This window comes from Salvia splendens, chromosome 3 (genome assembly GCF_004379255.2).
Source record: "Salvia splendens isolate huo1 chromosome 3, SspV2, whole genome shotgun sequence".
In the NCBI taxonomy this organism is placed as follows: domain Eukaryota; kingdom Viridiplantae; phylum Streptophyta; class Magnoliopsida; order Lamiales; family Lamiaceae; genus Salvia; species Salvia splendens.
Window position 1 is genome coordinate 37,918,407 of NC_056034.1, and position 19,308 is coordinate 37,937,714.

Sequence of the window (19,308 nt, forward strand, 5' to 3'; positions counted from 1 at the left end):
TTTCAAAGCTTAGTTTGTAGTTTAATCTCGTTTTGTTTTAGTTTACATTTTCGATCTTGATTACCGTTTTATGCTATGGAGTTCTTGTTGGATTTATTTTGTGTTTCATTTGTCTTAGCTTATGCCTTGTGTTATTCCTGCCTAGCTTAGTTAGATCTAGTCTTTCCTTAAGTGTTTACAAGTTTTAATCGGTTTAAGTTTCTCAAAAATGCATGGAATTCATTTCTGCTTGTTTCTGTCACCCTGTCCTGCTGACCAGTTTGCGTAGATCTCAGTTTTTCTTGCTTTCGTTCTCGATTTCAAGTTAAATATTGCATTTACAAATTTTTGAGCTTGGGCATTCATCAATGGAGTTTGTTAGATCTTGTTAGTTTAGCTTGGTGAAAAAGAAAATGTCACAATCAAATAATGGGACCACTTATATAGCTTTTGTTACTTTTTGCTTCTGTACTTGCACATTTTCAGCAGACAGTCTGCCAGCAAGTCCTTTGATTCCCTTTACCTTTTGTCTAGTCATTTTTAGTAAGTTTCGTCTAGTAGCTTCTCACATGCACATTCGCACCTTAGTTTACACATGCACTTTAATTTTTTTTAGCATGCAGCATTTAGAGCCCACCATGACCTACTGGTCACGAGGGGTATAGGTCTCATTTTCACCTACTGGTCAGTTTGGGCATAGGTTCTGTTTTCGTTTGCAAGTTCAAGTTTCCCACTTTAGATATAGGTTCCATTTCATTTCACGCCTAGTTTTAATCTCAACCCCATAAAGTGTGGTAGCTAACCAACCCTTCCAAGATGTCTTCACAATTGCACACGTACCCGCTCCATCTCTGTGGGATCGACCCTTACTCCACTATACTAGACAGTAGAAGTGGGTTGAGGTGTTTTTGTTGACAAGATGTTTTAGGCACAGACCCAACGACACGACTAGGTCTAGGTACCTGAAAGGATGGGATTTTGCACGCGTGTCGTAGGCACGTGTCCCTTCCTATTCAACAAGATTTATAAGTTCCCACTTTCCAAAATACTATTAATTAGCATATGGTAAGTTAGGGTGTCGAACCCACGAGGAACGGTAGCATCCATTATGTATTTCCACTCTTAGAAAGGTTTTGGCGATGCCGCCACGCTCTAAATTGAGGGTGGGAACTAAACTACGAAATGTAAATAAAACTTAAGCAAAGATTGGGAACTAAAAGTGAAAATAACATGCAAGTAAAAGAAAGCATTTAAACTGGAACGCAGACTGGGCAAGTTGATAAACTGGGCAGTTTGGCAGAGAAAATAAAAGCAGTAGCTAGAAAATTACAACACTTAGCGAAAATAAGACCATTCGGAAATAAAAACAGAGCAGCTACATGCATGAACATTCCTAAGATTAGAAAGCAAAAGAAACTAAGTTAAAAGGCTAAGGAAAATAAACTAAGTGTTAACTACTAAAGAAATCTAGAAACTAAGATAGTGACATGCAAAATGTTGTCTAAAGCAAGCTAAACTAAATTAGATTTAAATGGTGGTTGAGTGCAGTGATAAACTAAGCTAAAAGGCTTTCTAAAGTGAAAGCTAAGTGATGGAAAAGGTGTACATCTTGTCTCCTAACTCCTATTACCCAAAAGTGTAAAACCATTGGATAAAAGCCTACAACTAATGGTTCTATCACTTGACTTCTAAAAGCTGATTTTAACTACTAATCCTACACTAAAGGCACGAAAATAAGAGTAAATAAAAGACTAAATGGCTGCTACACAACTAACCAAGCAAGAGAAACACCAAATCATCAATTAAACTACCTAAACATGCATTGAAAACACCAAATTAAAAGCTGAAAGTTAAAGACTCATTGAAGAAGATAAAGAAAGCTTCATAACACATAAACATGGTGAAAAGAAAATGCTTAAGAAACTGATTTTTAAAGCTTGAAAGAAGTTTTAACTAAACAAGAACATAACCAACACTAAAACTAAACAACAAGCTAAAACCGAAAATCAAACAAGAGCTAAACTTAAAGCACATTAAATACACAAACACTTAGAGAAATTACTACTTGAAATGAGCTTTTGAAACAAGAACAACAACAATAACTAAGAGTAAGAAAGATGCAAAAGAACTCCAAAAGTTAAGAACAAGCAACTAGAGAAAATAAACACTACTACTAAATTACTACTACTTCAACCCATGGTGAACAAAGATTTTGGCAGCCTTGAAGTTGAAATCTCTCTTCTTAAGGAATAGAGGAAAGTTTCCTAGAGAGAGAATAAACTAAATCTAAACTAAAGCTAAGTGGTAAAGTGACTAGTGTTGTTGGCAAGTTAAGTACTTTTAATACATATATCCAATAAAAGATATTTCCCCTTCTTTTTTGCTCCCCAAGGGCTGATATGGGCGTGTGTAGCAAGTGGGACATATCCTTGATAAGTGTGTGGAAGTGGCTTTAGTCATTTTCCCGTCAGGTTCAAACTGGCCAGTTCTACAGCTTGGGCAGTTTGGGTCTTCTTTGCCTTCTTCCTTCACTTTCTTCCATTCTTTGTCTTTTTGCCCTATTTCTTGCATGTTTTCCTCTTTGTGCCTTCATTAAGTAGCTTCCGAACTTAATGATCCATTCCCTGCCAAAATAGCATCTTCTCATGCAAATACTCAACTAATAAGTACGAAAAGTGATCAAATCCGAGTGACGAAAACTAGCCTATCAAACCTCCTCACACTTGGATCATACTTGTCCCAAGTATGTGGTTGGACTTTTCACTCAATTGCTAGTTTAAGTCACTCCACTCTACTTTCTACACACACACACTAAATTAAACAAACACAAGACACAAACACATTTACAAGTAAAAAACACACAACTAATCAAGAAACACACGAAAGACAAACCAAGCAAGTTGTATGAAAAGCGTAATGATACCCCCAAGAGCCAAGCTCAAAACAGATTTCTACAACACAATTTTTGAAACATAATTTTCTTCATCGAACAATGTGGTTCCAACCGTCGGTCTCATCAAGATTGTTAAGCACATATCACAAGCAAAAGATTCACTCTCTGACCCTCTCAAAATGTAAGGACAATTCTCTCAATAATAATGACGAAGATGCAATCAAGGAGATATCACTTTATCACATGTAGCTCAAGAGGGTCTTGCACGGGATGTAATGGGGCTTGGGACCAATTAAATATTGTCGGTTAGATCCTAGGGGTCCTAAGCTAGTGAGTGTAATACAACAAAAAACTTGTGCTTATTCTCCAAAGGGATACTTAGAAACTACAAACATAATCACCCACGATCAAACCAACACTAGAGATGCACTTCATTTTCTTTTTTTTTTCTTTTTTTTTTCTTTTTTTTCTTCTTCTCTTTCTTTTCTTTTTCGATCTACCTTCCCACTTTTGTCTTGCCATTTTCTCTTTGTTTTTCTTCCTTCCCCTTTTTTTTCTTCTCTTTTCTGTTTTTTTCCTTCTTCTTTTGCATGAGTTTTCTTCTTTTTTGGGTGGAGGGACTGTTTTCTTCTTTTTTTGGGTGGAGGGAGGCAGATTTTTTTTTTTTTGATGTCCATAATTGCTATCTCTTTCCTAAAAGGTGGTGATCATGTAGGAGCAACTAAACACATTTATTTTGCACAAGAGGGAAACCATTTTCTAACTTGAAAAGAAATGTAGGCTCAAGGTTTCAAAGTGGCAACTAGGGATAGCTATTTTTGGTTGATGTAATCACAAAGAATAAGGCTCAATTTGGCTTTTCCTAGTGCCCTCTATCTATGCCATAGTGACCAAGCGATATCAACTATCATGCAATGCAATGTCATTCCACGCTCGAAAACAAGTAGAAAGTGTTCTACTTTGAGGCTTTGAACCTTACCATTTGTGGGTTTTTATGCAAGCGATAGTGCTTCACTTTTCCATCGTACTCAACTTCATTCAATCAAAACCACAAGTTCTTGAATGAATTTTTCAAAACAAAGCAAGTCATGTTTTTTTTTGCTACGATTCAATAGGGGGATCATTACCAAATCATGCATCAAGGCTTGGAAAAAAGATAAAACACAACTCTTTACAAAAACGACACAACACCAACACGACTGAACAACAAAATAAACCCCCTCCTCACACTTAGACCTTGCTTGCCCTCAAGCAAGTTCGGTTAAAATGTTGGAAAAGAAAACACATCACATAAAACTTAGAAAACCAAGAACAACACACAAGAATCCCACCTCCTCACACTTGGGCATTGCTTGCTCGAGAGCAAGTAGACCAAGTGTTTAGAGAGAGATTACTAACAACACAAAACATTCACAAAGGCCGGTAAGGCCACAAAGCATGCATCAAGGCCGACAAGGTCACAATATCAAAACACTTTAAGTAAACACTTACCTCACACATACAACATATATATACAACAAATAAAAGAGAGAGTTGGATAGAAATCACCTCCCCCGCACAATGCGGGGGGTACATGCTGATGCGACAGGTGGTGGTGGAGCTGGTGCAACTGCCTCCTTGGGTTTCGATCCCAGTCTCATGTGCTAGCTTGGCGGCTCCTTCGGATTTGGCTACTTTATCCACTGTGGCAACCAGACTGCCCTGTTCAACAAACTGGGCAGGATACATGTGTTCTTCCAAAAAAACATCATCAAATCTTGCTTTCCAATCCTTCCAAGTAGACGCATTCGACTTCCTTTTAGGGTCCCTATAGAGTTTGGAACCCTTCTCTGAACTCATGTAAAACACACAAACATCGGGGCTTATACACATGATGTCGTCGGTCGAAGTCCAACCGGTCACCTCCTTATGCCTCTTCAAAACCTTGATCGGCTCTTTTTCTTGACTCTTGTGTAAGATACTATTGATGATCATGGAAATTGTGTCATTTTTTCCCAAAGATTTGAGTTTGGAAGGAAATGCAATCGACTCCAATTTAGGTGGATGAATCTCCAATGATCGCAACTCTTCTTCCACTCTTGGACTGGGCAGTTCATTCTGACTGGGCAGTTCATTAGGATCGAAGAGTTTACATCTCTCAGGTGGGTTTGTGTGATCCCTCTTTTTACACCAAGTCATTATTTCATCCTCTATCTCCTCATCACCAAGCCCTTGAGTCTTGAACAATTTGCATTTACTAAGTTCTTCGAGCTCAACTTGTTCTTCAATAGAGGGCAATGCATACATATCTTGAAAAAATTTGTCTTCAAGAAAGTCGGGACCTTTAAACTCTTTGATCAACTTCTCACCTTGGCCATTTTCCAAATCACAATTGATGCAAACGGGGAAAGTGTCATTTCCCCCAAAGCAGACATGCTTAAGGTTGGTGAGCGGCGGCTTCAACTCCAATTTAGGTGACCGAACTTCCAACGGTACCAATTTCTCCTCTGCCCACAGACTGGGCAGTTCACTTGGTTTGGGCAACTTGTTGGCAGACTTTGCATGCTCCATTTTGTTGCACCATTTCGTGATAGCCTCTTCTGGTCTCAAAGGCATGGGTGTAGGCTCATCGGGTCGAATTATGATATTCTCTTCAATCTCCTCATCGCTATCCTCTTCATCTTCAAACCAAGCAATCACCTGACTTGGGCAGTGTGTTGGACTGGGCAATCTGAGCCCCTGATCCAATGAGTCACCCGGTCCGTTGTTTGAGTTATTGTTGAATGAAGCTTTCAACTCTTTCCCGGACCTAATGGTGATCTGATCAAGATTCTCCTCTCTTGGTGGTTGCGCTTGAGCCGGAATTCCTCCACCATTCCCACGCATATCATTAATGGATGTCGCCAATTGTGCCATTTGGCATGCAAGATGATCAAGACTAATGATTTGCTCATATTGTTCGTCTTGCATCTCATGCACCACATTGTAATTGGCTTGCAAATTGTTTTGCATGAGTTGTTGGGATGTGATTAGATCCTCCATCATATCTTCTAAGCACATGGGCGGCATTGGCGAATGATTTGATTGATATTGGCCGAGTTCTTGTGGCTGGAAACACGGAGGGAATTCTTCTTGATCGAGAGGCCAATAAACATGATTTTCGTATGGCCCTTGGAAAGCTTGGTGATGTACTTGTGGTGGCGGACCTTGATATTGTTGGTTCGAATTGGTCCATTCAAAATAGGAGTAATCACCCCATCCATGATCGTAAGGATCTGTGAAATGATCCATGATTCCCTTTAATGGCGCACCACTCTCATCATTGCCTCTTGAATAGGTTTCCTCGTCAGTTCACTCTTAACTTTCCGACTCTTCAAACTGGGCAGTCTGGTGAACAGGGCAAGTACACGGACTGCCCAGGGCATAAAGCCTAGCTTCAGCTTGTTTTGTCAAACGTGCGTCCTTGTGCAACCTCTTCGCCGTTTTCTCGATTTCAATATCAAACAGCAGCCTTGGAGAAGAGGACCTGCTCATAAACTAAAAATAAAATAAAGAGAAAAAAAGAAAACAACAACAAAAAAACAAGTCAAAAACTATATACAATAAATGTAGGAATACATAACGAGACAACAACACCGTTCCCCGGCAACGGCGCCATTTGAAAGGACGAGGGGATTTTGCACGCGTGTCGTAGGCACGTGTCCCTTCCTATTCAACAAGATTTATAAGTTCCCACTTTCCAAAATACTATTAATTAGCATATGGTAAGTTAGGGTGTCGAACCCACGAGGAACGGTAGCATCCATTATGTATTTCCACACTTAGAAAGGTTTTGGCGATGCCGCCACGCTCTAAATTGGGGGTGGGAACTAAACTACGAAATGTAAATAAAACTTAAGCAAAGATTGGGAACTAAAAGTGAAAATAACATGCAAGTAAAAGAAAGCATTTAAACTGGAACGCGGACTGGGCAAGTTGATAAACTGGGCAGTTTGGCAGAGAAAATAAAAGCAGTAGCTAGAAAATTACAACACTTAGCGAAAATAAGACCATTCGGAAATAAAAACAGAGCAGCTACATGCATGAACATTCCTAAGATTAGAAAGCAAAAGAAACTAAGTTAAAAGGCTAAGGAAAATAAACTAAGTGTTAACTACTAAAGAAATCTAGAAACTAAGATAGTGACATGCAAAATGTTGTCTAAAGCAAGCTAAACTAAATTAGATTTAAATGGTGGTTGAGTGCAGTGATAAACTAAGCTAAAAGGCTTTCTAAAGTGAAAGCTAAGTGATGGAAAAGGTGTACATCTTGTCTCCTAACTCCTATTACCCAAAAGTGTAAAACCATTGGATAAAAGCCTACAACTAATGGTTCTATCACTTGACTTCTAAAAGCTGATTTTAACTACTAATCCTACACTAAAGGCACGAAAATAAGAGTAAATAAAAGACTAAATGGCTGCTACACAACTAACCAAGCAAGAGAAACACCAAATCATCAATTAAACTACCTAAACATGCATTGAAAACACCAAATTAAAAGCTGAAAGTTAAAGACTCATTGAAGAAGATAAAGAAAGCTTCATAACACATAAACATGGTGAAAAGAAAATGCTTAAGAAACTGATTTTAAAAGCTTGAAAGAAGTTTTAACTAAACAAGAACATAACCAACACTAAAACTAAACAACAAGCTAAAACCGGAAATCAAACAAGAGCTAAACTTAAAGCACATTAAATACACAAACACTTAGAGAAATTACTACTTGAAATGAGCTTTTGAAACAAGAACAACAACAATAACTAAGAGTAAGAAAGATGCAAAAGAACTCCAAAAGTTAAGAACAAGCAACTAGAGAAAATAAACACTACTACTAAATTACTACTACTTCAACCCATGGTGAACAAAGATTTTGGCAACCTTGAAGTTGAAATCTCTCTTCTTAAGGAATAGAGGAAAGTTTCCTAGAGAGAGAATAAACTAAATCTAAACTAAAGCTAAGTGGTAAAGTGACTAGTGTTGTTGGCAAGTTAAGTACTTTTAATACATATATCCAATAAAAGATATTTCCCCTTCTTTTTTGCTCCCCAAGGGCTGATATGGGCGTGTGTAGCAAGTGGGACATATCCTTGATAAGTGTGTGGAAGTGGCTTTAGTCATTTTCCCGTCAGGTTCAAACTGGCCAGTTCTACAGCTTGGGCAGTTTGGGTCTTCTTTGCCTTCTTCCTTCACTTTCTTCCATTCTTTGTCTTTTTGCCCTATTTCTTGCATGTTTTCCTCTTTGTGCCTTCATTAAGTAGCTTCCGAACTTAATGATCCATTCCCTGCCAAAATAGCATCTTCTCATGCAAATACTCAACTAATAAGTACGAAAAGTGATCAAATCCGAGTGACGAAAACTAGCCTATCAGTACCCTCCTGGCCAGTTGACACACAAAAGAGTCGCCGCACTAAAACATTTTCATTTTGTCAGTACTCCCTTCGTCCCCCAATAATTGTCCACTTTGGTTCCGGTACGGGTGTTAAGAAAAGTAAATGAAAGTGGGTTGAAAAAGTTAGTAGAATATATGTCTCACTTTTGTATATTAGTTTTATAATAAAATGTGAGTGTAAGGAGTTAGTGAAATATGAGGTCTACTTACCATTTATGGTAAATAGTGAAAGTGGACAATTAATGAAGGACGGACGAAAATAGCAAAAGTGGACAATTAATGGGGGACGGAGGGAGTATATAATATAGGGCATACGTTGTTAATTATACACTATTTTGATTTATCAAACGGTGTGATTTTTTGCAACCCAATTGGCCTGATATCTTGGGTAGTGGTAATTACTACTCCCTCTATCCGCGAATAGGAGTCTCATTTTTCTATTTAGGTCCATCCGCGAATAAGAGTCTCAGATCATTATTACTATAAATGCAAAGGGATCTCACATTCCACTAACTCAATCCACTCACATAGTATCATTTAAAATTAATATATACAAGTAAGACTCATATTCCACTAACTTTCTTCCACTCACTTTTCTTAATATCTCTTAAAACCCGTGCCAGAAAGAAATGAGACTCCTATTCGCGGACGAATGCAGTAGTAACTGGTAGGGTGTCAGTTTTGTTATTGAACTGAATCGTGTGCATGCTTGGTTTGATTATATCCCCAAGGGATGTCCAATAAGTATTTATTATTTAGAAATCTGCCGGTTAGTATTTATTCCTAGAAAAATAATATGTCAACGTATATTTTATTAATATACATCTCGAACTAAATAAACTATTAGAAATAAAAATATTAATTAATTTAAAGTTCATAGTAGACTATAACTTCATTAATGGATATTAATATTACTGAGACTGGAAATAATTAATTAAAGAGGTAACCCGGAATCCTTGTAACCCAGGATTGGATAGACAATCAATATATCTTCTATAGTGGTTCGGGAAATATTCCTTAGACTTTTATTAAATTATTATGGATTATAATTTAGTAAACAAGGTCTAATAGGGAAGGCCAATTCAAACTTCTTAGATCCCTAATATATCCTATCATAAACATGTGGAACGTGTGGTCAATTCGTACATGATACTTCATCAGTCTCATAAAATATGTGCACTTTCCATTTTCATTCATCCTATAAAAATATGTGCATTCCATTTTTGGAAAGTTATCTCAATTTATTCCCCCTATACATCAACTTATTTACAACGTATACCACCATTAAATACTAACACTAACAATGTGAGTTCACTATCCACTAACACTACTTTAACTATATTTCTCCACTTTTCTCTTATATTACCAATTTTGTATTAATTCTTGTACAGTATGAATTGTCTATATTTTCGTTGGACGGTGGAAGTAATTTGAATGTCGAATTGGGTTCAGCTAGGTTTGGGTTCATGTTAGAACGAGCTCCGACGAACTGGAAGAGGAAGAGGGCAGAACTTTCGACAGAAAAAACAATGCAGAGAGGGGGAGAGAGCTTATGCTAGTGAATGTTTTTTTAATGCAGTGGAATGGCTAGCCTATTTATAGGCCAAGCCACCATGTAGGGTCAACCAAGCCATGAAGGCTCATCATGGGCGGTTACAGCCATGTGGCAGGAGTGTGCCTTTCGCGTGTGGATTTCTCACGTGGCAGCCGTGGCTGTGCCCCGCTTGACGATGTGTCAAGCCACTTGGATTTCTCACGTGGCAGCCGTGACTGTGCCACGCTTGACGATGTGTCAAGCCACTTGGATTGCTGACTCGGCGGTGGTCTAAAAGATTAGTAATGGCTCAGACCCAAGCCCAAAGACCACCCAAAGACCAATTGCCAAAATCCAAGATCGAGATCGGGCCCCGGCCCACGGCCCGTGACCACGGGCTCGGGCGGGCGGCGGCGGCGGCGCACTTGTGGGCTCTTTCACCCATCTTGATCCACTATAATTATTAAGTAACATAAAGTCACTTAATTTAAACACATTAAAAGATGTGTCACTTCTCCAATGTGGGATAATTAACACTAGTTAATTATTCTCTAAGCTCATCAAACTTCAAGCTTTAATTAAAAGTTAATTAGGCCAAACTTTAATCCCACTATTTCTCACTCACCGGAAATCGGATTAGAGAAAGTGAATATACTACATTTATCTACGTAAAATGTAGATCGACGCTATATCATTTAATTTCACAAAATTAAATGTCTCGTCACATTTATTGTTTGGTCAAAATCCATTGACCGGGCATATTTAATCCATGATTTTACAAATGACTAAACGCAAAAAAAAATCTCTTAAAAAAAGTTGTGTTAATTTAGAGCTGTTAAGATAGCATTGTGAAAAAGTTGTGCTAATATAAAAAAATGAACTAAATTAAGCAACCACTAGGTTGGGATTATTATTTGAATTTAGAAACGGCCCAATAATTATAGTCGAATTAATTTTGATTACGACATACTGTAGTTCGTCTCCCGTTCTACGTCAAAAAGCTCTTTTTTTTAGTATATAAATATAACTATTTCCTCATACAACATGTCATTATTACACACACAGAACACAACACAACACAGCCAAGAGCGATCAGATCAGAGGTGGACAATGCTGGTGATGCTCGGGCTATAGCAGCGGCCAACGCTGTCGCGCTTGCTGAAATCGATATGGTTGCCGCCAAGACGCCTGCGCCGCCGCTGGCTGACTGCCATGAAATATTATCTTCTTCCTAAATAAATACTCCTCCAATTCCTAAATTAGTTCTCCATATACGATAATAATTTGTTAATTCTATTGACTCTTACTAGTTTCGTTGAAATGAATTCTCAATTCTTCACAGTATTTCCTACTGATCGGTATGCAATAACAAAATTCCCAACGCGATTTCATTTCTAGGCAAAAGAGTGGTTATTAGTTACTACTACTTATTACTTATCATTTCTTTACACACCAATTTCCATCGCAATTTTGTTAGTTTATTATTCTTCCATCACAAATTCATCATTTTTGAGTAATTGGAATCAATACTGTATGAGAAAAAGGAAATGATAATTACGGAATTTACTGGTTAAGTTGGGAATAGTCAACCAGGACTGAATGAGCTCGGCATCGGAGACGGAGAGGGGCTGCTTTCTTACGTTGGGGATGAAAGTCCACTCCTTCCATTTTAAGTATTACGTCGAATGTACCATTTTGGCAAAATAACAAACTAAAATAGAATGTTTAAACTTAATGGCTTGTCACTAGCCTAAGACTATCTCCCCCAACTTTCATGTAAAATGTTGATTTCTCTCTTTGCTACATACACAACTTAACCTATATGGAGTATTAATGACCCTAACTCAATGTAATCAAATATTTTCCATTTCACACATAATCAATAAATATAAGAATTATAATTAATTTTATATATTAAATTTTATTAGATTTTAAAATTATTAAAATTTATTAGGAACAAGCATATGGAGTGTAAAAACCAACAGAAAATTAATAAATACTACTTAAAAAGAAGACAAAAGAAAAACAAGGGAAAAAAATTGAACACCATCCAGTAAAATATATTTTTCACATATAGTATTAGATCTATAATTATATTTAATATACCAAAATATAAAATAAAAATTATCAAAATATACCAATCATACAAGGCCATATGGATACCCCCTTGCTTTTGGATAGGTCGAATTGCATACATTGAGCATTGAGGCCTGAGAGCATCCGCAGCGGTGGCGTCTTTGAGAGCATCCGCAGCGGTGGCGAAAGACGCCACCGCCGTCCGCGCCGTTGGCAAGGCGCAGGACCGCCGCCGCTGCAGCCGCGCCGCTGGCACGGCGCTGCTCGATGTATCGAGCACGTCCGTGCCAGCGGACGCACACGTGGCGCGCTCCCATTCGTCAACGGCATAGCCGTTGTGTTTAAACTTTTTTTTTTATTTATTTTTTTTTAAAAATCGGTATTTAATTATAAATAATGCTAAAAAATAAAAAAAAAATATTTTCCAAATCCCAAAAATATGGCCGTTTTTTTCCCGTTTTTTCTGAATTTTTTTGATTTTTTTTTATTTTTTTTTTCCCCAAAATCATCTATAAATACACACATTCATCATCCACTGGAATCCTATGTTTAAAGAATTTTTGCGAGGGCGTTCGTTCTGCTTTTGGGGATGAATTCCTTCGAGCACCCACCACTGATGATTGCCAACGGTTGCTTCGTCTTCATGAATCAGTCCATGGCTTTCCCGGAATGCTTGGCAGCATTGACTGCATGCATTGGAGACAACATGATTATAGCCGACGAAGGGCCGAGGGCGGCTAGCTTCTACGACGAGGACGAAGCCGGAAGCTCAACAGCGAGGTCTCCCCTACGCCGAGGCGAGCATACGACGGTTGGCCAGAGGATCGAGACAAGACACACAATGCGCGATACTCGAATCCACAATCAACTACAAGAAGACCTAATCAACCACATGTGGGCGAAATTCGGCAACGAGTAGTGTCATTTTTAATTTTTAGGATTTTAATTATGTAATTTTTAATTTTTAGGATTTTAATTATGTAATTTTTAATTTTTAGGATTTTAATTATGCAATGTTTAATTTTATTTGTCATTTGTAATATTTATTGTGGGTTTTAAATGAATTTTAATATTATGGAAATGTTTTTGTGTAATTGAATTTTATATTAATTGTGCTCGTCCTTGCGGAAGAGCACAGTTGTGGGTGTTGTGCTCTTGCCAGAGAGCAGGCATAAATAGTACCGCCCGGGCCCACAACCGTGCCGCTGGCAAGAGCACGGTTGTGGATGCTCTGAGGGTCATGATGTATAAATTCGTTAATTTATCTTTAGAATTTATTTGTTGGAAAATTAATGCCAAAATAACAAAAAAAAGAAAATTGAGAAACCTTGAAACTTTAACGACTTGTCACTTATCCAAGCCCCTTGGCCTAGCGGTAAAGGGTGTTGGATACCGCGTCCATCCTGGAGGTCTCGAGTTCGAACCCTGGGTGGCGTAATTTGTCTTTCCTCCTTGTTATAGGAGTTGATTTGTAATTTCCTCCTTTATATATATGATATAAATATATGAAGTTAATTTAAAAAAAAAAAAAAAAAAAAAAACGACTTGTCACTTGTCACTTGTCACTTGTCACTAGCTTAAATTATAGAGTTGATATTCTTAATATGATGGTCAAAGATCACCAAGTATATAGTACAGTAAAATTTTACTAATGTTAGAGCATCCACATTGCTGCGGATGTCCCGACAGACATCCACACAGACATCCCAAAAACACCTTCTGCCACGTCATAAGGATTTTCCACTGCACTGCCACGTCATAAGGACTTTCCACTGCACAGTGGTGGACATCCCCAAGAACATCACGACGGACTTCTCACAATAATAAAAATTCACAAATTCATCAAATTAAACAATTTACAGAATTAAAATTTTGCCACGATTACGGAATAAAATTTTCATTAAATAAAAAAAGAAAGGTACATTTCAACAAAAAAACTAAAAAAGTACACTTCAATAAATACAAATTCCATCAACGACGACCCCTTCGCTGCCATACTTCTTCAATTATATCGTTCTGGAGTCAAATATGGGCTTGTTTTTGGCGCATGTCGGCAAATGCACGTACTCGCTTGACCTCGTCATGGGGTATCCCCATACGTACATTGTCGGTGGCAACGCCGTGGCTTGGACCCGCAGCATCAGCATCATCATTGGCCCAATCCGTCAGTGCTGGACCTTCATCTTCGACAATCATGTTATGCATGATAATACATGCGTACATCATAACGGCGATGCTGTCAGCATACCACAACCGTGATGGACCCTCACTGCCGCCCATCGAGCCTGTAGCACACCAAATGTCCGCTCGACATCCTTGCGCGCTGCTTCCTGACGACCCGTAAAATATACCTTCTTTTCTTATGTTGGGCATCTGATCGTCTTCACAAAGACGGGCCACATAGGGTATATCCCATTAGCCAAATAATAGCCCATGTTGTGCTGGTTGCCGTTGACGACGAAATTGACGGCCGGACCGACGCCCATGCACTGGTCGTTGAAAAGGGGCGACGACTGGAGGACGTTGATGTCATTGTTCGACCCGGATACTCTAAAATAGGCATGCCAAATCCACAGCCAGTAGTCAGCTACTGCTTCAAGGATCATCGTGGGATTCTTGCCCTTGAAACCCGTAGTGTACACCCCTTTCCAGGCAGCGGGGCAGTTCTTCCACTCCCAATGCATACAATCTATGCTGCCTAGCATCCTCGGAAACCCGTGCTAAGTCCCGTGCATATCTAGCAGAGCTTGACAATCTTCGGGGGTAGGCTTCCGAAGATACATATCCCCGAATATCTCCCTAACGCCCTAACAAAAATACTTTAGGCAATCGCGGGCAGTCGTCTCTCCGATGTGGAGGTACTCATTGAACATGTCAGTCGCGCCTCCGTATGCCAGCTGCCTGATTGCGGCAGTGCACTTCTGAATCGGAGTGTGGCCGGGTTTACCAGCCGCATCCTCCCGCACCCTGAAATACCCGTATCGACGCTCTAAAGCGCCCACGATACGCAGAAAGAGCGGACGATGCATCATAAAACGTCACCGGAACATGTTCTCCCCAAATCGTGGCTCCAGAGCGAAGTAATCCTCGTACAACCGACGGGGTGCAGCGAGGTGGTCTCGGGGTACTATAGATCGACGATGGATGGGTCGAGGTACCGCCGGTGCCAATGCCCCTTGCATCTCCCTCTCCGCTGCCTCTCGCACATGTGCATGAATTCGCCTCATTATGTCATCATACCCCCCACCACTACCACCCGCACAACTACCGCCCGCACCAAAGCCACTAGCACTAGCACTACCACTACCACTACCACTACCAGCCATTCTGGATATATAAAAGAAACGTAGAGAGAGAGAGATACTCGTTAATACAAGTTGTGCGAATGAAATGAAGTTCAACGAGCCGTATTTATAGAATATTAAAAAAATATATAAAATAATCGGGACGTCCGCGCGGACGTCCGTGGGGTCAACGCAATGGCGGACATCCGCAAGGACGTAGCGACGGACGTCCCGGGAAGGCAGCGGAACTCCGATGTCCGCAGGTGACGTCCGTATCCGCGTCACCACTGCCCAATGGCGGACGTCCCGCGCGGAACTCCGCCACGCCGACCGGACGTCCGCCGAGACGGGCGCCATTATGGATGCTCTTAGGAGGATTGAGCTTTTTGTACATTAATTCATTTGACTAATTTAATTCGCTTTCCACTTTTATCACATATATATGCACAATTATGGATCCACATGGGATTGGGATTGGGATGTCGACGTATCCTATTTAAAGAGTATCAACAATAGGGAGGACACTTCCCTAGACAAGCCACTTTTTTTTGTCTTCAGTTACTTTTGATTTGTTCACAGCCACAAAAAAAGTTTCCACAACAATAGTGGACACTTTTTTGGCCACATTTCACTTTATTTTATTTTTTGTATATTTTAATTCATTGAATATTAAAATTATCGGACTATACATAATTAGAAAAAAAAAGGCTAATTAAATAAATTAAAATTGAAGAATCATCCTCGTCGGTTTTCCTCTGCACCTCTTGAATTAGAGAATCTCACGCGTCATTCCACAAATCATTCATTTTTTAATAGTAATGGAATACATAAATTTTAGAGAGACAAAGTATGAATAAAGAGTTGGAATGGTGTGAAAATAATGAGGGGAATAAGATGTATTTATAGGCAATTAAAATAAATTTTAAAAAAATGAAAAAAAAGATTAGTCCACCGCCGCGGCTTACCCGCCGCACAGTAGACCGCCCCGTGCATCGCCGCGCCGCTCCCTACCCGCCACGTCCTCATTGTCTACTCGGCGATGGCCCTTCCGCCCCCTCCCATCCGTCCACGCCGGGGCGGACGTTTCCTCCACTATAGATCGCCGCGGCTGCGGCCAGCGCGCCGCCCCTATCGTGGATTCCCTAAGCCCATGACCTCAATTGCTTCACTCCAACCTTGAAAAGTTTCTGAGCAAAGCTGGTCATTTTCATTTTTCGACAATCTACTCAGTTTCTTATATTTAAATTAATTTTTCATTTTTCGACAATCTACTCAGCTTCTTATATTTAAATTAATTTGTGCATAGACCCCAATGATACTAATATTATGTTTTATTAGTAAAGAAAATCCATATGATATGTACAATGATAAAAAATTGATTGATTTTTATTTATTATTTTCGATTAAAATCGACAATAACCTTCTCAGTCTTCACTATGTCCGACAAGTTTCATCATTCCATCACCCCTCACCAACATGTGTCCAATGATTCGTTATTCGTGCATCATGATGCATATATTTGTTGGTTTCTGGGATTGCAAGAGATAGCAGTAGGGCGTAATACAACCCAAAAAAAGGAATAGAAAAGGAAAACTGAACTGAAAGTACAATTGGAAATTGAAACTACTAAACCGTGAAGTTTGTTAGCCGAGTCGAGGAGCCATCTTTCCGCAAGACGAGATACGCCCCGGTAGTGCTCTTCGGTTTGGCGTGCCGTCTCCAAAGATAAAACAACTACGTCTCTTTTGATGCAGCACCGCAATCAACAGAGCTCCGACGAACTGGATGGAGGAGAGGGCAGAGCTTCGACAGAAAGACAATGCAGAGAGGGAGAGAGCTTATGATGCAAATGCTTGTGTATGTTCGGTAGAGATGCATGGAATGGCTAGCCTATTTATAGGCTCAGTCCACTGCTGGGGGGTCAACAACCATGATGGCTGTCATCATTGCGAGAGTGTAACTGTCGAACGTTACGACCGTTACGAGAGCTTGTGGCAGGCGTGTGCCTTTCGCGTGTGGATTTCTCTCGTGGCAGCCGTGTAGGCTTTGACTGTGCCACGCTTGACAATGTGTTCAAGAGAAAGTGAATATACTACATTTATCTACGTAAAATATAGATCGACGCTATATCATTTAATTTCATAAAATTAAATGTCTCGTCACATTTATTGTTTGGTCAAAATCCATTGACCGAGCATATTTAATCCATGATTTTTACAATCCCCCACATGAGTGGAAATAGCCGAATGCATATGCATGCAGACACAAGCTCAACCCTCGAGAGGTATATAAGCATAAGGATAGGTAGTTGATGGCTTTGAACCCTCCATAGTCGATACCATCGGATACACAGACGGCTTAGTAGCGCGATGCTTTGAACTAATCCCCACGGCGTGCACCGAGACAATGGTGTTAACGCTTAAACACATCAACCTCATCCGTTCTCATGATGGGTAGCCTATTTATAGGCTACCCATCATGATGTGTATGTTGGGTAGAGATGCATGGAATGGCTAGCCTTTTTATAGGCTCAGTCCACTGCTGGGGGGTCAACAACCATGATGGCTGTCATCATTGCGAGAGTGTAACTGCCAAACGTTACGACCGTTACGAGAGCTTGTGGCAGGCGTGTGCCTTTCGCGTGTGGATTTCTCTCGTGGCAGCCGTGTAGGCTTTGACTGTGCCACGCTTGACAATGTGTTCAAGAGAAAGTGAATATACTACATTTATCTACGTAAAATATAGATCGACGCTATATCATTTAATTTCATAAAATTAAATGTCTCGTCATATTTATTGTTTGGTTAAAATCCATTGACCGGGCATATTTAATCCATGATTTTTACAATCCCCCACATGAGTGGAAATAGCCGAATGCATATGCATGCAGACACAAGCTCAACCCTCGAGAGGTATATAAGCATAAGGATAGGTAGTTGTTGGCTTTGAACCCTCCATAGTCGACACCATCGGATACACAGGCGGCTTAGTAGCGCGATGCTTTGAACTAATCCCCACGGCGTACACCGAGACAATGGTGTTAACGCTTAAACACATCAACCTCATCCGTTCTCATGATTTGTGTTCATTGCGGTCTTGGACACCACTTTGGATTCATAAGTGCATTTTATGAAGCGACCACAACTCGCACTTACATAGGTGATTCTTAGTCAAGTACCTTGCCATACTTGGTCTCTTTGAGAACTCCATATCTTTGAGATCCTTAAGAACCATTAAAAGTCATAGACTTAGCTTTTACCACTAGGCAAGTTCTCTAACACTCTATTGCTCTTCTAGGGAATAGATATAGTTGAGTGTTTCCCATGAACTCTCATAGCTTAGTTTTCCCTTTGAACCAAGTTCTTGGGATCTCCAGTCATCATGGTTGAGTTACCATTATGATAATTCTTTAGTTTGTGGATTTCAAACTCATTCCCTCTAGCAACTTATTCATTTGATCACGGTTTAACTCTTTGGTTAGCGGATCCGCTAGATTATCTATTGACTTCACATAGTCAATTGTAATCACCCCTGTTGTGATCAAATGTCTCAAGGTGTTATGTCGTCGACGTATATGTCGAGACTTACCATTATAGAAATCATTGTTTGCCCTTCCAATAGCCGCTTGACTATCACAGTGGATCAGCACTGGTGGCACTGCCTTAGACCAACATGCAATATCTTCAAGGAAGTTCTTAAGCCACTCGGCTTCCTCACCCGCCTTATCTAAGGCAATGAACTCCGATTCCATTGTTGATCGGGCTATACATGTCTGTTTTGTGGATTTCCACGATACAACACCACCCCCAATAGTAAAGACGTATCCACTTGTTGAAAGTGAGTCTCTATTGTCGGATATCCAATTTGCATCACAGTACCCTTCAAGTACCGGGGGTATCTCGAGAAGTGTAGCCCATGATTTGAGTATGTTTTAAATATCTCAGAACCCTCACAAGAGCTCTCCAATGCTCTTTGCTTGGATTGCTCGTGTAACGACTCAACTTGTTCACGGCACAAGCAATGTCAGGTCGAGTGCAATTAGTTAGGTACATAATGCATCCGATGACCCGTGTATACTCTTCTTGTGCAACGGGCTCACCTTTGTTTTTGCTCAAGTGAACGTCGAGTTCAA